We start from the raw sequence: 20,337 nt of genomic DNA, 5'->3' as shown, positions 1-20,337 counted from the left end.
ATCAGGGGCACCTACAGATGCCTGGGTGGCTCAGTCGGTTCAGTGGCTGACTCTTCATTTTGGCTCAGGTCATTGACCTTAGGGTCCTGGGATCAGCAGTGTTGGGTTCCTTGCTCATAGGGCAGTCTGTTTGAAGACTGTCTCTCTCTCTCCCTCTGCCCATCCCGCAGCTCGCTCGTGTGCTCTCTTGCTCTCTCTCTCTCCCTCTCTCTCTAAAATAAATAAATCTAATAATAAAAACAAATCAGGGGTGCCTGGGTAGCTCAGTCAGTTAAGTGTCCCACTCTTGATTTCAGCTCAGGTCATGATCTCAGTGAGATTGAGCCCCACAGCGAGCTCCACGCTAAGCACCAAGTCAGCTTGAGATTCTTTCCCCTTCTCCCTCTCCCTCCCACTCTGCTCCTTACCTCCCTCTCCCTCTCTCTCTCAAATAAATAAATAAATAAATAAATAAATAAATAAATAAATAAAATCATTAAATAAAGCAACCCCCAAAAGGAAGATGCCTTCACGCAGAATTAGTTATTTTATCAATGTCTCCCTCATTCCTCCTGTTTCCTTCATAATACTCTTAGCTTCCTCCCCTCCACCGGCAGCCCTGCTTTATAGTTAGGATTTGACCACTGCTTTCTGGTACTGGTCCTCAAACCTCTGGATCAACTCCACCCGATTCTTCATTAACTGGATATGACAGATGCCCTCATAACTAGACAGCAATGGATCCTATCCCCTTTAGTCTGTGTCTCATCTTGAAAGCTCATTTAGAGACAGGAGACCTCCATGGTGCTATTCACATGGGGCAGCAGCTGTCAGACCTATTTTTCTTTTTTATATTTTTTTATAATGTTATGTTAATCACCATACAGTACCTCATTAGATTGTGATGTAGTGTTCCATGATTAATTATTTGCATATAACACCCAGTGCTCATTGCAGTATATGCCCTCCTTAATACCCATTGCCAGGCTAACCCATTCCCCCACACCCCTCCCCTCTGAAACCCTCAGTTTGTTTCCCAGAGTCCATAGTCTCTCATGGTTCATCTCTCCCTCTGATTTCCTCTGCTTCATTTTTCCCTACCTTCTCCTAATGTTCTCCATGCTATTCCTTATGTTCCACATATAAGTGAAACTGTATGATAATTGTCTTTCTCTGCTTGACTTATTTCATTTAGCATAATCCCCTCTAGTTCCATCCACGTCGATGCAAATGGTGGGTATTCATCCTTTCTGATGGCTGAGTAATATTCCATTGTATATATGAACCACATCTTCTTTATCCATTGGTCTATTGAAGAGCATCTCAGCTCCCTCCACAGTTGGCTATTGTGGACATTGCTGCTATGGAAATTGGGGTGCATGTGTCCCTTCTTTTCACTACATCTGTATCTTTGGGGTAAATATCCAGTAGAGCAATTGCTCAGTCATAGGGTAACTCTATTTTCAACTTTTTGAGGAACCTTCATAGTGTTTTCCAAAGTGGCTGTACCAACGTGCATTCCCACCAACAGTGTAAGAGGGATCCCCTTTCTCCACATCCTCTCCAACATTTGTTGTTTCTTGCCTTGTCAATTTTTGCCATTCTAAGTGGTGTAAGGTGGTATCAGAATGTGGTTTTGATTTCAATTTCCCTGATGGCTAATGATGTTGAGCATTTCTTCATGTGTCTGTTAGTCATTCATATCTCTTCTTTGGAGAAGTGTCTGTTCATGTCTTCTGCCCATTTTTTTACTGGATTATTTGTTTTTTGGATGTTGAGTTTGATAAGTTCTTTATAGATCTTGGATATCACCCCTTTATCTGTAATGTCATTTGCAAATATCTTTTCCCATTCTGTAGGTTGCCTCTTAGTTTTGTTGACTGTTTCCTTTGCTGTGCAGAAGCTTTTTATCTTGATGAAGTCCCAAAAGTTCATTTTTGCTTTTGTTTCCCTTGCCTTTGGAGACGTGTCTTGAAGGAAGTTACTGTGGCCAATGTCAAAGAGGTTACTGCCTACGTTCTCCACTAGGATTTCGATGGATTCCTGCCTCACATTGAGGTCTTTCATCCATTTTGAGTTCATCTTTGTCTATGGTGTAAGGAAATGGTCCAGTTTCATTACTCTACATGCAGCTGTCCAATTTTCCCAGCACCACTTATTGAAGAGACTGTCTTTTTTCCCATTGGATATTTTTTCCTGATTTGTCAAAAATTAGTGGACTATAGAATTGAGGGTCCATTACTGGAGTCTCTATTCAGTTCCATTGGTCCATGTGTCTGTTTTTGTGCCAATACCATGCCAGCTTTGGTGTTTTTTTTTGTTTTTTTTTTTTTTTTTTTTTTTTTTTTAAAGATTTTATTTGTTTATTCGACAGAGACAGAGACAGCCAGCGAGAGAGGGAACACAAGCAGGGGGAGTGGGAGAGGAAGAAGCAGGCTCATAGCGGAGGAGCCTGATGTGGGGCTCAATCCCGGAACGCCGGGATCACGCCCTGAGCCGAAGGCAGACGCTTTAACCGCTGTGCCACCCAGGCGCCCCTGTTTTGTTTTTTTAATAATAATTTTTTATTATGTTATGTTAGTCACCACACAGTACATCCTTAGTTTTTGATGTAGTGTTCCATGATTCATTATTTGATCACAGCTTTGTAATATAGCTTGAAGTCAGGCAACGTGATGCCCCCAGTTTTGTTTTCTTTTCATCATTCCCTTGGTAATCCAGGGTCTTTTCTGGTTCCATACTAATTTTAGTATTGTTTTTTCCAGCTCTTTGAAAAACGCCAATGGCATTTTAATAGGGATGGCACTGAAAGTGTAAATTGTTCTGGGCAGGATAGACATTTTAACAATGTTTATTCTTCTGATCCATGAGCATGGAATGTTTTTCCATCTTTTTGTGTCTTCCTCAATTTCTTTTCTAAGTGTTCTGTAGTTTCTACAGTAGAGATCCTTCACCTCTTTGGTTAGGTTTATTCCTAGGTATATGGTTTTTGGTGCTATTGTGAATGGAATTGATTCCTTAATTTCTCTTTCTACAGTTACATTGTTAGTGTGTAGAAAAGCAACTGATTCCTGTGCATTGATTTTGTATCCTGCCACATTGCTGAATTGCTGTATGAGTTCTAGTAATTTGGGGATACTTTATGTGGATGACATGATACTTTGAGCATGGTTTTATCTGATCTCTAAAGCATTTAGAATGTCTCTGTCCCTTCACCTTAACCCCTTATTGCTTGACCTAAATCAGGTTAATCACATATGATTTTATTCTTACAGATTTGAAACCACGATGACATCCTGGGGACTTGTCGTATCCTCTATCAACAATGTTACTGAAAGTGTTCAGGAGCGGACATACTGGCAATTCCTTAGTGGCAAAACACCTTTGAATGAAGGTGAGAAAAAGAAGGGAATCTGGGAATTTCTTCCATAGTCTGCAGGCTACTTTCTTTCATTTCCTTATTTCATTTATTCATTCATTTAATCAAGTAACCATGAGATTGTATGAATACATACGATACTCGTGTATACACTGATGACACATATATATTACGTGTGTATGTACGTACACATACATATTATGAATATATATACAGTGATTCGACTGAATGATACATAAATGATGGGTAGATAGATGGATGATAGATAGAACAGGTGGCTGGCTTTCTACAATAGCTTTTTCAAAAATCAAGAATCCTGACTCCACTCTGAGCCAATGGGGACATATCCAGTGACCAAGAAAAGTAAATTGACCTACTTAAAGCAATAAGAGCTGAAAAAAGAAAAAAGCAGATAAAGTGAGAGACAGATAAATAAATAAATAAACAAGTAGAAAAAGTAGTATGTGATCTAAGAAGATGACCACGTTAGGATTTAAAAATTAAACATCAATGTGTAAAACAAAAGCACAGTGACTTCATCGCCAGAGGGAAACAAATATGGGGGATGGAAAACATAGCTCTTCACACAGTGATGTTATCGTATTTCACACGTCAACTCTGTAGGTATTGGTGATTCTCTTTTCTACAGAGAAAGAAACTAAGTCTTGGAGGCGTTAAAGGGACTTGCACAAGTCCTGCATCTAGAGTGGGACTGAGTGATCATCGAGCCCATGCTTCCGAACTGTGGCATGACTGTCCTTCCCCCACAGCTTCACTCAACATTCATTCACCTTCTTGCTCTAACGATTCTTCAAAATCTCCAAAGAGAAGAATGTTTATGCACGTTTGTGTGGGGAAAGAGGCAAGAATGAAACTCAGACTTCAGCAAAACCTTAACATTCTTTAAAATTCTGCACAAATACTAAAATACCCTCCAAGGTAAAGAGCCATGTGTGAGGTTTTATCTACGGATGATGTTCCCTAGTCAAGGGGATGTTCATTGTCACCGTGCAGGGAGATGTGAAGCCACACAGAGTCACAGCAGAGCTGAGGCTGCAGCTTTATAAGATGCTTCACTATCCAAGATTACGATGGGACAGATGTTTTCTCAGAGCCTGTCAGGTATTTAACAAAATCTGGCCAGTCAGAATTTGTTCAACTGCAGCAAAGCACATAATAACGATCTCAAGGTTACCTAAGGCTTGGTCAGAAGCCCCTTCTCTTACTTACTAGCTGCATTAGGCAAGGCATCAATCTTCTCAGAACCAGTTTCCAGTGTTAGGAAATGGAAATAGTAAACACCATTGCTTGGCGTAGTGTGAAAATTGGAAATAACATGTTTAAAATGAATAAGTACAATGTCTTCCGCATAGCATGCATTCACAAATGCTAAATATTAGTATTATTAGTTTTCCTACCACCTTCATTTCAAGAATTGCATGAGAGCCTAAATCATGCTTATTCTCATGTCTGCCAATTGCCTTTTTTCTCTGGCGAAAGAATGGTAAACAGAAAGGCCTCGGACATCCAGAAAGATCTGGGCCTGGAATTACCTTTCCACTGCCCGGTGACTTGAAAGCTAATCATCAGTACTGCCATCATCTAACTTCTCTGCCCCGAAACACAAGAATTCTCAACCCACTGCCCTTCCCTATTTTTTGCAAAATCTTCAAAAGTGAACATGAGTTCCTACCTTGAATGCTCTAAATTTGGCTTAAATAAGCCATTTTATTGCACACTTACTATGTGTCGGGTACTATATTGGCATCTGGCAGTCACTATTCTTAACCCTGAAAACGTTTTTCAGGGTTAGTATTATCAGTGTGATTTTAGACATAGGGCAAAGGAGGTTCTCACAACTTGAGGGGCTTGTCCAAAGACATGCTCCACATGCAACCCTGAGCCTGGAAACAAAGACCCCCTACATCTCAGTTCTGTGCTCCTCCACATGAGTCTAGCTGCCCATTTCACCCTGGGATGACTTTACTCCTCTAGCAAGGGGCTGGTCCTTTGCGAGCTGGGGGTCGTTACACGCACCACGGTCGCCTCATGTTCTTCTCTGCTTGTTTCCAGGAGTGGCCGATTACAAACCCTCCGACCATGAGCACATCACCGCCAATTTCACCCGGTACTAAGGGCAAGGTGGGTTCAGGTTCTCTCAACATCACCGAACGACAGTGGAATTTTTGTTCACTTCGTTTCAAGTCTATGTAAAAAAAAGTGGATATCTACAATGCTACCATATTCCTGGTAAAACATGGAAACCACTATGTAGAATAAATGATTCAAACTCCCCTGGAGTCTTCACATCTGTGACCCATGAAACAAAGTCCAGCTTCTCAAGGCAATGACTGCTGGTCATCGATAAAGAAAGGGGGGGTAATCAGAAGGGGGAATGAAGCATGAGAGACTATGGACTCTGGGAAACAAACTGAGGGCTTCGGAGGGGAGGGGGTGCAGAATGGGATAGGCTGGTGATGGGTAGTAAGGAGGGCACGTATTGCATGGAGCACTGGGTGTTATATGCAAGTAATGAATCATGGAACTTTACATCAAAAACTAGGGATGTACTGTATTGTGATTAACATAATATAATAAAAAATACTATTATTAATAAAAAATAAAAATTAAAAAAAAAAAAGACCTCGAGTGAGGGGAGAAGAGAGAGCCCAGCTGATATCTTTGGAGTTTATCCCGATCTTCTTGATTAGTTAATGAACACATTCCTTTATTTCTACAAATGAAATGATATATTTAAAAAAACCCAATTTTTTTCTTATTCCAAGTATATTTTTATATACTTTACAGATACACATATATAATAGATAAATATAACTCATAGTATGTAATTTAAAATTTAATATATTGTATATATTAAATATAAATGTATATTTAAAATCCCATCCCACATATATAATATACAGATAGATCCATAATCACACCCTATATATATATATGAAAGAAAAATTAAACTTTCAAAGACAATCTTAACTCTAATCTCTGCTGGCAGGAGTCAACACTGGGACCAAGTTTCTCATGAAGGATATGAAATTGTATCAAAAGACCTAGAATACACTCAACTTCAACCCCCAAAATCCCAATTCTGAAATTATACAAAGGAGAGAATCATAATAGGGCAGATACACGAAGAATCACAATGTGCGCCGAGGCGATCAGAGAGCAAACCTTAGAGATGCAGCCTCAGCACACTTCCTAATACTGACCCCGAGGCAGACAGATTCACCTGCCCCATCACACGTCTCCCCTCCCAGCTGCTCAGAGTAAGAGCCTGCCCTCTGGGAACAGGGGTTCCCGGGAGAAGCAGGTGTGAACCACCAGCCCAAGCCCTCATTCCAAACATACCTGTTGGGTACTTCGCTGTACCCCAGGAAGGCGAGCGCTGGTACCGTGCTGGAAGGCACCCTCCGGGGTGTGAGTAAGCATCTCTCATAACACGCCCTGAGAGCCATAATACGGAAAACACGGAAACAGACTACATGTCCCACAACAGGGCAATGGATAGGTAAACCCTAGCGGACCCATAGGATGGGATACGTTAAGTCACCGAAATTCTGAAATTCCACATATGAGTGAGATCACACAGTATCCGTCTTTCTCTGACTGACTGACGTCACTTAGCATTCCACCCTCTAGATCATTCATGCAAATGGCACGATTTCATTCTTTTTATGGCTGGGTAATATTCCATTGCATACATAGGCCACATCTTCTTTATCCGTCATCTGTGGATGAACACTAGGGCTGCTTCCAGACTTTGGCAATTGTAAATAATGCTGCTATAAACATAGGGGTGCATATAGCTTTTTGAATTAGTGTTTTGATTTTCTTTGGGTAAATACCCAGTAGAGGAATTACTGGTTCGTATGTGGAATTTAAGAAACAAAACAGAGTGCCTGGGTGGCTCAGTCATTTAAGCATCTGCTTTCAACTCAGGTCATGATTCCAGGGTTTTACCTCAGCCTCCCTACTCAGTGGGGAGCCTGCTTCTCCATCTCCCTCTGATCCTCCTCCACCGGTGCTCTCTCCTTCTCTCTCAAATAAACAAATTTTTAAAAATCTTTTAAAAAAGGAAACCAAACAGATGAACAAAGAAAAAAGAGACAAACAAAAAACGAGACTCTTAACTACAGGGAACAAACTGGTGTTGCCAGAGAAGAGCTGGGGGGTGGGGATGGGTGAAATAGATGGAGAGGATTGAAAGTACACTTTTGGTGATGAGCACTGATAATGTATGGAAGTGTTGAATCACTACATTGTATACCTGATATCATTATATTACTTATATGTGAATTATACTTGATTTTTAATGTTAATTAATTTTTGTTTATTTTTTTATTATAATAATATTTTTTATTATATGTTAGTCACCATACAGTACATCCCTGGTTTTTGATGTAAAGTTCAATGATTCATTAGTTGTGTATAACACCCAGCACACCATGCAATACGTGCCCTCCTTACTACCCATCACCAGCCTAAAATTAATTTTTTAAAAAGAAGTATGATATACTATAAAAATTAGTTTTTTAAAGATTTTTATTTATTTATTTAGAGGGGTGAGAGGCAGAGAGAGAGAGAGGGAAGGACAGAAGCCCAAGCAAACTCCACAGTGAGCATGGAGCTGGACCCGGGGCTTGATCCTATGACCCTGAGATCATGACCTGAGCTGAAATCAAGAGTCAGATGCTCAACCGACTGAGCCACCCAAACACCTGTATTAAATTAATTTTTTTAACTGTCAGTAAAATTCGTGTTGAAGATAAATACTTGCTGACATAGAGACATTCGTGATGCACTGTGATGCCATCCGTGCCAGAGTACAGAGTGGTTACCTGTGTGATGGATTGTTGGTGACTGCTTTTGTTTGTCTGCTTCTCTGTTGTCTACATTTTCTCCATTCAGTATAATAATTGAGCAACTGGAAAATGGGAAAAATTACTTTTAACAAAGATGACCTTTTGTATTTTACAATAAATTGGGCAATAAAAGGAAGGAGAGAGAGAGAGAGTGTGTGTGTGTGTGTGTGTGAGAGAGAGAGAGAGAGAATACTGCCTCCCAACTTTTGCAATTAACTGGGTGTGTTCATTTGTTTTTCTCCCAGCCAGGCTAGGGCACAGGCAAGCAGGCTGACAATGGATCTGTGACAAGTTGCAATTGCATTTTGAGGAAGTGCTGTAATAAAAGGGAGTCTCCGTGTGCTCATTATTGCTTAAAGTAGAATGACCAAGCATGGGTTTGGGTATGGTTTCAGGGACTATCATAAGCGTTGTTGCGACCTCTACTGGACATGGCTGGTAAAGCCTAAACTTCCTTTAGGGAAGTGGTCAAATTTCTGCATGATCGTTTTTGTGAAGATGCCGGGGAGAGGAAGGAAGATTGCTACCAAATCCACTTGTACTTCATAGGAAACAAACTGAGGGCTGCAGGAGGGGCAGACGGTGGGGGATGGGGCAACTGAATGATGGACATTAAGAAGGGCACGGGTTGTAATGAGCACTGGTATTATGTAAGACTGAGGCATCACTGAACTCTACCTCTGGAACGAATAACACACACTATGTAAATTAATTGAATTTAAATAAAAAAACAAATAAATTTCAAAAAAAAAATGAAAGGTGTGCAAGAAAGCTCAGCAAGGATGTAGATAAATAGGTACTCTGATACATTATTGGTGAAGATCAATCCCTTCAGAAATTTCCATTATCTCTACCCCACCAAGGTATATGTCAGCAATCACCCTCCTACAGCCCACTGATCTATATCTGAAGGGTCTCCTGACTGAGGTTTTACTAGACAGTGGTAAACGACCCCTCAAGGTCCTGGAAACCTTAGAGACTTACACTATCCCACACCTCCCTCCCAACTTGCAGGTATATATAATCAGTCACTCCTCACAACCCCAGTACAGCTCTTTCTGCCCACGGGTCCTGTCCCTGTGCTTTAACAAAAACCACCTTTTCGGAACTGAAAACATCTTAAGAACTCTTTCTTAACCGTTTGCTCCCAGACTCGAAAACAGCACATCAGCATCATTGCTCTCTTAGAAATGCTATACACCATACGGAAGTTAAACCGATGAAGAAGCTAATACTAACTAGCCCTTTGAGAAGGTTCTATGAGCTTCCTGGGGTGAGGAAGTTCCATGCTGATTTATTACACTATGATATTATGATGAGAATCTGATAAGCAAAAACCCAACATTTTTATTAAAATGAGATGGTGTGCACACATACGCATACACGGACACAGACAACATGTGTGTGGGTGCCATTTACACCAACACCCAGACCTGCAACTAGGCTACAGGTTTCTGTTATCTCGTGATTTTTAAAATAAGAAGACTAAAAACTGAGATGCCAGGTAATTTTTATACCCATGGCAAAATACACAAATCCCAGTGGATATAGAGCTGGATGATACAAAAACAGTGCCTGGTAGCTATACTCTGCTTTTTAGATTTTCCAAGTGCTCCCAGAGGACTGGTTCTCCACTGGCTCAGGCATTACAATCAGCCACAGGGCTTAGTTCACCATAGGAATTCCTGAACCCCACCTTTAGAGTTTCTGACTTAGTAAGCAGGGACCAGATACTTACATTTATACGAAGGTCTCAGTAACATCTGATGCAGGTGGTCTGAAGACCAACTTCTGGGAGATTTTAGCAAACCTGTTCCAGTAAAAGTAAGAATGGCAAGGTTTTTATCATACTAGCTGTGTGGCAAAACATTTCATCCCACAACATCAGTTTCTTACAAATAAGTACCATGGAACTACCAGAAAAGGAGTGTAAATAAATAAAGAGCTGTGAGAACTGGAAGGAGGAAAATCATTTTTAGGGACCAAGGAAGACCTCACGTCCCTCCTACCATTTTCACAACACTTTATTCATACTTCTGATACCTCAACATTAGCTATTGTATGCTCATCATATTGTCCCTACCTAAATATAAATTCCTAAAGAACAGGAGCAGTGGCTTTTCCTCTTTGTATCCTCATAGTACCTGGCACGACTCTTACAAAGAAAAACAGACATCATTTGTCATAGTTACTATTTAAATGTAAAACTCTGCGTTTATTTTTTAGTTCTTTTAAAATAAACAATGAGGGGGAAGTTGGGGGGGGCACCAAAAAACTTAGAGACCAATCAAAGAGAGATTGTATTGACACTTTATTTTTCATCCAAAACAAATTTTTTTATTAAGTTCAATTAGCCAACGTATAGTACAACATTAATTTTTGATAAAGTGTTGAATGATTCATTAGTTGCACAGAACACCCAGTGCTCATCAGATCACAGGCACTCCTTAGTGCCCATCGCCAGTTACCCCTTACCCGCATCCCCCTCCCTTCTGCAACCGTCTATTTGTTTCCCAGAGTCAAGAGTCTCTCATGGTTTGTCTCCCTCTCTGATTTCTTCCCATTCAGGTTTCCTTCCCTTTCCCTATGGTCCCCTGCCCTATTCCTTTTGTTCCACATATGAGTGAAACCATATGATAATTGTCTTTCTCTGCTTGACTTATTTCACTCAGCATAATCCCCTCCAGTTCCATCCATGTCGATGCAAATGGTGGGTATTCATCCTTTCTGATGGCTGAGCACTATTCCATTGTGTACAGGAACCACACCTTCTTTATCCAGTCATCTGTTGAAGGACATATCGGCTCCTTCCACAGTTTGGCTATTGTGGACATTGTTGCTATGAACACTGGGGTGCATGTGCCCCTTCTTTTCACTACATCTGTATCTTTGGGATACCCAGTAGTGCAACTGCTGGGTCATAGGGTAGCTCTATTTTTAAGATCTTGAGGAACCTCTATACTGTTTTCCAAAGTAGCTATACCAGCTTGCATTCCCAACAAGAGTGTAAGAGGGTTCCCCTTTCTGCACATTCTAGCCAACATTTGTTGTTTCCTGTCTTGTTAATTATGGCCATTCTGACTGGTGTTAAGGCGGAATCTCATTGTGGTTTTCATTTGCACTTCCTTGATGGCAAGTGAGGTGGAGCAGTTTTTCATGTGTCTGTTGGCCATCTGTATGTCTTCTTTGGAGAAGTGTCTGTTCATGCCTTCTGCCCATTTTTTGACCTGATTATTTGTTTTTTGGGTGTTGAGTTTGAGAAGTTCTTTACAGATCTTGGATATTAGCCCTTTATCTGTAATGTCATTTGCAAATATCTTCTCCCATTCCGCAGGTTGCCTTTAGTTTTGCTGACTGTTTTCTTTGCCGCACAGAAGCTTTTTATCTTGATGAAGTCCCAAAATTTCATTTTTGCTTTTGTTTCCCTTGCCTTTAGGACTTACCTTGAAAGAAGATGCTATGGCTGATGTTGAAGAGGTTACTGCCTATGTTCTCCTGTTTTGATTTCACATTAAAGTCTTTCACCCATTTTGAATTTATCGTTGTGTATGGTGTAAAAGAATGGTCCAGTTTCATTCTTCTTCATGTAGCTGTCCAATTTTCCCAGCACCATTTATTGAAAAGACTGTCTTTTTTCCATTAGACATTCTTTCCTGCTTTGTCAAAGTTTGGTTAGCCATAGAGCTGAGGGTCCATTTCTGGGTTCTCTATACTGTTCCATTGATCTGTGTGTCTGTTTTTGTGCCAGTACCATGTTGTCTTGATGATCACAGCTTTGTAATATAGCTTGAAGTCAGGCATTGTGATGCCCCTAGCTTTGGTTTTCTTTTTCAACATTCCCCTGTGGGTCTTTTCTGGTTCCATACAAATTTTAGGACTGTTTGTTCCAGCTCTGAAAAATGTCGATGGTAGTTTGATAGGAATTGCATTGAAAGTGTAGATTGCTCTGGGCAGCATAGACACTTTAACAATATTTATTCTTCCAATCCATGAGCATGGAAAGTTTTACCATCTCTTTGTGTCTTCCTCAATTTCTTTCGTAAGTGTTCTGTAGTTTCTAGAGTAGAGATTCTTCACCCCTTCGGTTAGGTTTATTCCTAGGTATCTTATGGTTTTTGGTGCTATTGTAAATGGAATCAATTCCTTAATTTCTTTTTCTTCTGCCTCATTGTTAATGTATAGAAATGCAACTGATTTCTGTGCATTGATTTTGTATCCTGACTCGTTGCTGAATTTCTATATGAGTACTAGCAATTCTGGGGTGAGTCTTTTGGGTTTTCCACATAAAGTATCATGTCATACGCAAAGAGTTTGACTTCTTCTTTCCCAATTTGTGTGAATCATTATCTTCTCTCTCAAAAGTATACTTTGATGGTTCTCCAAGTTAACTGGTTTTCCTCTTATCTCTCACTGCCTCCCATTAAGTCATATGGCCCATCTGCTCTTCCAGATGGGTACCCCAGCTGTTCTTTTACAACTTCACATGAAACCACATTGCAACAGGTTATCAACTATTGTCCCTTATCTGATCGTATCTCCTCCTCTCACAATACTGCTAGGTAAGTTTTCTTAGCTACTCCTTAGTTCAATTCTGTCTTCAAAATTCCAGAGCTTCCCTACAGCCATCCTGGTGAAACAGACTCAAACTCTATTCTACCTCCCACAACAACCTCACCCAAAGACACCCACCCCCATCTAACAGCGGCTCGTCTAAAGACTTCAGACCTAAAAACATCTAGGACCTTTTAATCCTGTTTGCATAATATGTCTCCAGTACCTTATGCAGACCATACAGGTTCTGGAGAAAAGGTACCTGACTCAGAAGGACCTTCAGGGTCCTATCATCACTTTGGTACCTTCAGAGAAGGTACCATGCAGCTCGTGGTGGTTACTTCTATCTTGACAGGGCCACAGAATATGAAGATATTTGGTTTAACACTATTCTGGGTATGTCTGTGAGGGTGTTTCTGGATGAGATTAATATTTGACTGTAGAATGAATAAAGCAGATCGCCCTGCCTAGTGTGGGTAAGCCTCATCCAAGTCAACTGAAGCCTGAATAGAAAAAAGAGGCTAAGAGGGAACTCCTCCTACCCCATTGCCTTTAAGTAATAACAAAACACTAAATTTTGGAGGTTTTGTTTATAATGAATAAAGGCTCTCTTCAAGCTGCCTTAAATGATGGATTATTGCAAACAACTGACAGGCTTCAGTTATACTAACACAAGCAGTTGATCCTCTCACATTTTCCTTTTTTAATTTATTAGGTTAGTCACCATACAGTACTTCATTAGTCTTTGATGTAGTGTTCCATGATTCATTGTCTGCGTATAACACCCTATTCCCTGAATGCACGTTGCCTTGAACGCTGGCCAGATGAAGGTTTTTCTGGCAGTAGGCGGTCTGCACCTCCTTTTTTCTCTGATTTGGACTTGCTCTGGAGAACAGCCAGGTATTTACAGGGTAACAGGAGAGATGGTGGGTAACTGATGATCAATAATGAGGCTGCTTCTTTGGCTTTCCAAATCAGAATGTTTCCATCTGCCGCTACATTGCTAATAACTAAGGGTCGGCACTAAGTGACCTGCCTTGTTTCCCACCTGGCTTCACCACAGGTAGCGTCCTTTGTCCAGCAATAACCTTTCCCCCTTTAAGGATAGCTTATCATACTAGAAGGAAATTGGGGCTGGTCACTTAGATAGAAGTTTCCAATATATCTGAGATGCAAGGGTTATCTTGGCTTTAGCTGTGGAGAATGAGGCCTGGACAGAAACCTTGAAAAGACACATTCACTGTATATGTGTCAAATGCTTGTCTCTGGATTCTCAGCTATTTCAGAGGGACCTTTCCTTTTTCAGTTTGGTAAATCAAGATGCCAGTAACTGGAATTATGTGTAGCAGAAATTTTAATCATGAGCCCAAGAGAGTTATATCCTAATAGATTTTCAAGATACAGAGTCTGGTCCACCTCCAGAATCCAGTTATTTGAAATACACACATAAGGACTTCAGGATGGAGATTCCTAATGCTATTTCTAGAGAAAAGCTAAATGATCTCTTACAGCTGGACAGACCAACTCAAAATTCTGATAGACACAGGTCCTATATCCCACGGGGTTTTTTTCTTTAAGATGTCTTATATAGGGAAGATCTGGGGGACATAAGAATGTAGACATCTGGGGCCCACTCCACATTCAAGGAATTGGAATTCTAGGATCACCTGGGTGGCTCAGGTGGTTAAGGTCCAACTCCTGATTTCAACTCAGTTCATGATCTCAGGGTTGTGGGATCGAGCCCCACGTTGGGCTCTGTGCTCAGCTCAGAATCTGCTTTTCCCTCTCCCTCTGCTCCTGCCCCTACTTGAGCTTTCTCTCTCTATCTCTCCCTCTCTCTCTCAAATAAATAAAATCTTTAAAAAGAACTGGAATTCTGAGAATTTGGCCAAGGAATTTGATTTTTAACAAGCACTAACGTTGACTCCACAATACAATTTTAATAAAGAGCCAGTGACTTTATCACTTCTTGATTCTAACCACAATTGGGGCTCAACATGAAGTCACTTTTTAAAAAAGATTTTATTTATTTATTTGAGAGACAGAGAGAGAGCATGAGCCAGGGGGAGAGGCAGAGGGAGAAGCAGACTCCCCCTCAGCATGGGGCCCAACATGGGCTCCATCCCAAGACCCTGAGATCATCACCTGAGCTGAAGGCAGACACTTAACCAACTGAGCCACCCAGGCGCCCTTGAAGTCACCTTATGTTCATAGTAGAGAAAATTAACTCTCAGAAAATTTGGCAAGATCTTTCCATTCTTTCCCGCCACATTATGAGTTCATGTTACTATCTTCCGGATGCTAATTTCTCTGAGATCTTACCACTACTATCCTGGAACTCTTCCAACTATCTATATAACATATTAACTGGATGGAGAACATGTATCTTTAAACTATTAGGTCTAAAACAAGATGCATGCATTTTCTTAAATCTCAAACTTGCCTCTTTCCAGTTTTCTTCATCTCAGTTAATTTTGTACTTCAGATTCCCTTAGAATTTTGTAATTCAGATTCCCTTAGAATTATCACTTTTCCTCCCCCAGCCCCACATGCCTATGCGTCCAAAGTGTTTCTAGAATCCCACTGGTTCTTTCCATCTCTTCTACAGAAACTCAAGTCCAAGCTGCCAACAGCAGGTCCTGTCTATATGAATTTCCCTGTAAGTGTTCTCCCTGATTCCACTCCAGGCCAACAACCCACTCTCCTTCTACCCACTAGAATGAAATTTTAAAATTATCGATCAGATCCTCCTTACCCCATATCATGCTCACTGTGGTTCATTACATTCTGGTTAGAATGTGGTTACACTGAACTATCTGTTCTTGGAAGTCACCAACCAGAGTCTTTGCATTTCTTAATCTCACTGCCTAGAATGACAGGTGACTTAATGCCTGAGTCATCCTCTGTGTAAAGGGAGAATATCTCGTCTACCTACCGAACATGAGCCAAAAAGGGAGAGTGGACAGCCCAATCATTTTACGTGAACTCACATTAATGATTGTGATACTAGATTCTCCAGTAGATGGAAATTGCCAGCAGCAAAAGATGGCTTTTTTAAATTTAATTTCAATTAACCAAGGTATAGTATATCATTGGTTTTTGATATAATGTTCAATGATTCATTAGTTCAATATAACACCCAGTGTTCATGATATCACATGCCCTATTTAATGCCCATTACCCAGTTACCCCATTGCCCCATCCACCTCCCTTTCCACATCACTCAGTTTATTTCCTGGAGTCAAGAGTCTCATATGGTTTGTCTCCCTCTCTGATTTCTTCCCATTCAGTTTTCCCTCCTTACCCCTATTGTCCTCTGCAGTATTCCTTATATTGCACATATGAGTGAAACCGTATGATAATTGTGTTTCTCTGATTGACTTATTGCACTCAACATAATACCCTCCAGTTCCATCCATGTCAATATAAATGGTAGGTTTTCATCCTTTCTGACGGCTGAGTAGTATTCCACTGAGCCACATCTTCTTTATCCATTCATCTGTTGAAGGACATTTTGGCTCCTTCCACAGTTTGGCTATTCTGGACATTGCTGCTATGAACACTGGGGTCCATAAAAATGGCTTTAAGACTATGAACAGTTTACCCCTAAAAGCTAATCAATCCCACTAGAGGTTAACCTTCCAGTTGTTCTATACCTGCCTCCTTAAGAAAGCAGATAATTTCTTTCTCAGATTTTCCAATTCATCTTCTAAATTATCAGCAGTGTCAAATTATTCTGGGATTTAACTGCCGGATCTTATATTTCACCACCCAACTTCTTGACTGTTGGCAACCGTGAATGCTTCAACCAAAAATATTATAGCTTCAGTTGTCTCTTGGCTGGTTGGGTATAATACCTCTTCAAGCCACCAGCTCTTTCCAATCTTTTATCAGCAACATTCGATTGGCTTCATCCTAGGGACCCCTTTTCATCACAAGTCTCAAGTTTTACTTCTATTCTAGTTCTCCTAAAAACAGCCCCTTGTGATCAGGGAGAGTCTGCACATGTTTCCCTCTTTCTCCGCAATAGGTAATATTGTTCATGTACTCTTTTAACAAATACGTATTGAGCATTTATTGTGGGCTTTTCTTGGCTCTAAAAAAAAAAAACAGCAATGAACAAAACAGACCAAAGCTTCATTCTTATGGACCTTACATTCTCGTACAAAGAACAATGTTTAAGAGAATATAATTACTAGGTCCAGTTAGTAGTAAGAGAAAAGTCGTATAGCAAAGGTACACTAGGTTAAGCCATGATCACTAAATCTCTATACCAACTTTGTTTCAGTTTGGTCAAATAACTGTATTGGTTAAGAAAATAACAAGATTAAATATAGATATTAAGCTTAGAAGGTAGGTTTTGCTTTCCAGAAGTTTAAATTGGGAATGAGGGTAGGCAGACTATTGCCCATAATTTACCATTATAAATGCCAAAGTGGAGATGACCTTCTATTTAGAACCGTAAAACAGGGCATCTACCGTCTTGTTTGGGTTAATTTTCATCCACGGATACCATCTCCTGGATTCTTCTTGGCGGTAGGAGGGCATGTTACGTTTCAAGGGGCAAAGTAAGACTATGAACATCACCTCTAAAATATATTCTCCCCTACCAAGGCGGGGGGGGGGGGAGGATGCCTTGTATTGTTAACTAGCTCTGAGCTTCCCTGACGTTCCATGGTACCACTATATTCTCTGACAATTTTTCTTTTCTACCTCTCAGTAGTGTATACACAATGTAGCCCCTCTTTGTTCTTAGCCAGGAGTAAGCCAACTGCATTTCATAACAATTTACCTATGGCCTCTGATGAAGTGTTCCTGGGAGATCAATGTCCTGTAACCTCAGTCCATCAGGATTAAAAAAGACTTGAAGAGGAAGGAGGAGGAGGAAGAGGAAAAGGAGAAGAAAAGAGGGAGAATATGATCAGACAGGTGAAGAGAACAGAGCAGTACCCTAGATTCTGGGTATAATTTGGTCTGTTCGTTAGAAGAAACAGCATTCCAAAAATTGTAAGGAAAGAAAAATATATATATACAAAAATAAAATTAAATACAATGAAAAGACAGAATGTAACTGTAAAAATGAAAATTAAAAAGGTTTTAAAAAGAGTTGCTAAAATAGGAAATTCGTTGAAAAAGGAAAGAAAAAAATTTTAAATTGAAACACTAAAAGAATTGCGGGGGAAAATCATGAATTCTATACGCTATTTTCCCCTAGGGCTGAAATTCCTCAGTTCTGTGTGATCAGTAAACTGGGTCTTAGCCAGATGTTCCTGCCGATCTTCTGGGGGAGGGGCCTGTTAAGCTGATTGTCCGGTGTCTTTGCCCTGGGCGGAGTTGCACTGCCCTTGCCTGGGGCCTGGCTGAGTAAGCTGCTCCAGTTTGCTCTACGTGGCTTTTGTTCCTTGCAGGCTTTCTGTGCCACTTTAGAGGATGAGAATGAGAATGGCAGCCTCCCAGTCCTCAGCCCTGGAGCTGAAAGCAGCCCCCCCCCCCCTCCCCGCTCCTTAGTACAACCTCAGGGGAAAGCTGTCCATCACTCCTGTCTCCCCGGCCTCTGTCCAACTCCATGCTCACCCAGCCTCCGACTGAGCATTTCTCTCTCAGGCATGCAACCCGATTTCAAGTCCCTGAACCTGCAAACCACTCTGGCACATATCTGCGCCCTCCTCCTGGGAGAGAAAGGCGGGTTTTACCGTGGTTCTGCTGCTTGCTGGGTCTCTGCTCAGAGAGCACCTGACACCCCACAGCAGTTTGCAGTATATGGCAACCCCAAGCTGAGAGCCCAACCCTGGGATCGCTGATTGCAGCTGGCTTCCCTGCCCCGATGCCTGGGAACCCTGCCACACTCGGGCACCCCCCCCCACCCCCACCCCCCGGTCTTCCTGTGACACCAGGTTTCCTGAGACCACACTGTCCCAACTAGGTTTCTACCCTGCTTCACCACCTGAGCAGCTGTCACACAGGGACATCCCTCCCTGGAGCAGCCTTCTGAAAGTTCTGACTTTGTGCTCCATTGCTGTAACACTTTCCAGCACAGGCTTTTGGAGGCTCCCTACCCCGCGGTTTATATTCCCATATATGGCCTCAGATTCCCTTCTCTGCACCTCCTACCTTACAGAAAGTGGTTGCTTTTCTAGTTGTAGAATTGTAGCTGTTCTTTTCTTAGATTGCCAGTTAAGTTTGCAGATGTCCGGCATGATTTGATAGCTATCTAGCTGAGTTCCTGGGACAGACAAAACTAAGGTCTCCTACTCCCCTGCTATCTTGGACTCTTCACCCATCATTTACTTTTAGCTTCCAGTTTTCTCCTGTATAAACATCTAATATTTATTCTGAGATTGTCTAGCAACACATGTTACTAATTTATCATTTGCCTTAAGGATCTTAGGTGGTTCCTTTCAGCAAATATTTGACAAACCTCAGGATACAGCAGGAAATACAACAGTGAACAAGAAAGGCTTATCTTTACCACTGAGGAACTCACAATCTGGTGGAGACAAGCACATTAAACAAACACAGTTAAGAAATAACTCTGCAAGTAACATATTGGAATTCTCACAAGTGATACAAAGGAAAGTATGAAGTGCCAAGAGAGTAGATAACAGGGGAACAGAACTGGGTCTGGGGGTGCAGATAGAGCATCCCTGAGGAGCTAACACTTAAGCTGAGGGACATGAAGTGGCACCACCCGAAAGCAAGACTTCAAGAGGAAAACCAAGTGCCAGTCAGACTTGAGAAGGGAAGGAAGCTGGCACAATGGAAGAACAGGAATGAGTGCGGCTGGAGCATAACTTAGAAGGTAATGAGGTAACGCTGGACACACAGGTAAGGGTCAGAAGGTACAGGTTCTGAGAGATTCACGTTTAAAATACGGAGTCTCAGGGCACCTGGGTGGCGCAGTCATTAAGCGTCTGCCTTCGGCTCAGAGCTTGACCCCGGCGTTCTGAGATCCAGCCCCACATCAAGCTCCTCCTCTGGCAGCCTGCTTCTTCCTCTCCCACTCCCCCTGCTTGTGTTCCCTCTCTCGCTGGCTGTCTCTCTCTCTGTCAAATAAATAAATAAAATCTTTAAAAAAATAAAAATAAAATACGGAGTCTCCTTCCAAGTACAATGGAAATCTTCAGGTTTCTCACCAGGAAGCAAATAATCAGAAGCATGTTTTTGAAGATCACTGTAGGAGTGAAACTGAATACTCAGAGCCCAAAGAGTCACAGACATAGCTTCAATTCTATGAGGATTTCAATAACTTTTTAAAAACATTACCAACGAAACAGTAAAATACCCCTAGTGCAAGCAAAATGCAAACTGACCCTTTCATAGATTAAAAGTCCTAGGCTAGTCTTAGGTAGTCAAACTCTATTCCTTGAGAATTCCTTTTCTTTAAATAGGGATTATGTATTAATCAAGCTTGAGAAATGCTGCACTAGGAGTTGGATGGAGAACGGCTTGGAGGAGGTACAAGTGGCTAAGACAAAAATCTGGAAGTTATGGGGGGGGTGCAAAACTCCTTGTAATCTAGACTGAGTACTAGCAGTAGAGGCAGAAAAAAAG

The 20,337-nt window shown here is 41.2% G+C and overlaps 1 long non-coding RNA gene across 1 annotated transcript in view; it reads right to left on the bottom strand.

Moving 5' to 3' along the window:
- Positions 1 to 20,337, bottom strand: part of LOC123785092 (uncharacterized) — a 106,742-nt gene that overhangs the window by 74,204 nt on the left and 12,201 nt on the right. The window contains exons 3-4 of the long non-coding RNA XR_006777600.2: positions 9,974 to 10,045; positions 8,212 to 8,297 (exon numbers count right to left, since the gene is read on the bottom strand). This is a non-coding gene — a long non-coding RNA (uncharacterized LOC123785092). The remainder of the gene's footprint in view (positions 1 to 8,211; positions 8,298 to 9,973; positions 10,046 to 20,337) is intronic.

This window comes from Ursus americanus, chromosome 24, assembly GCF_024610735.1.
Source record: "Ursus americanus isolate L20-20 chromosome 24, mUrsAme1.1.p, whole genome shotgun sequence".
NCBI classification, from domain to species: domain Eukaryota; kingdom Metazoa; phylum Chordata; class Mammalia; order Carnivora; family Ursidae; genus Ursus; species Ursus americanus.
This window is presented reverse-complemented; position numbering and strand designations above follow the sequence as displayed.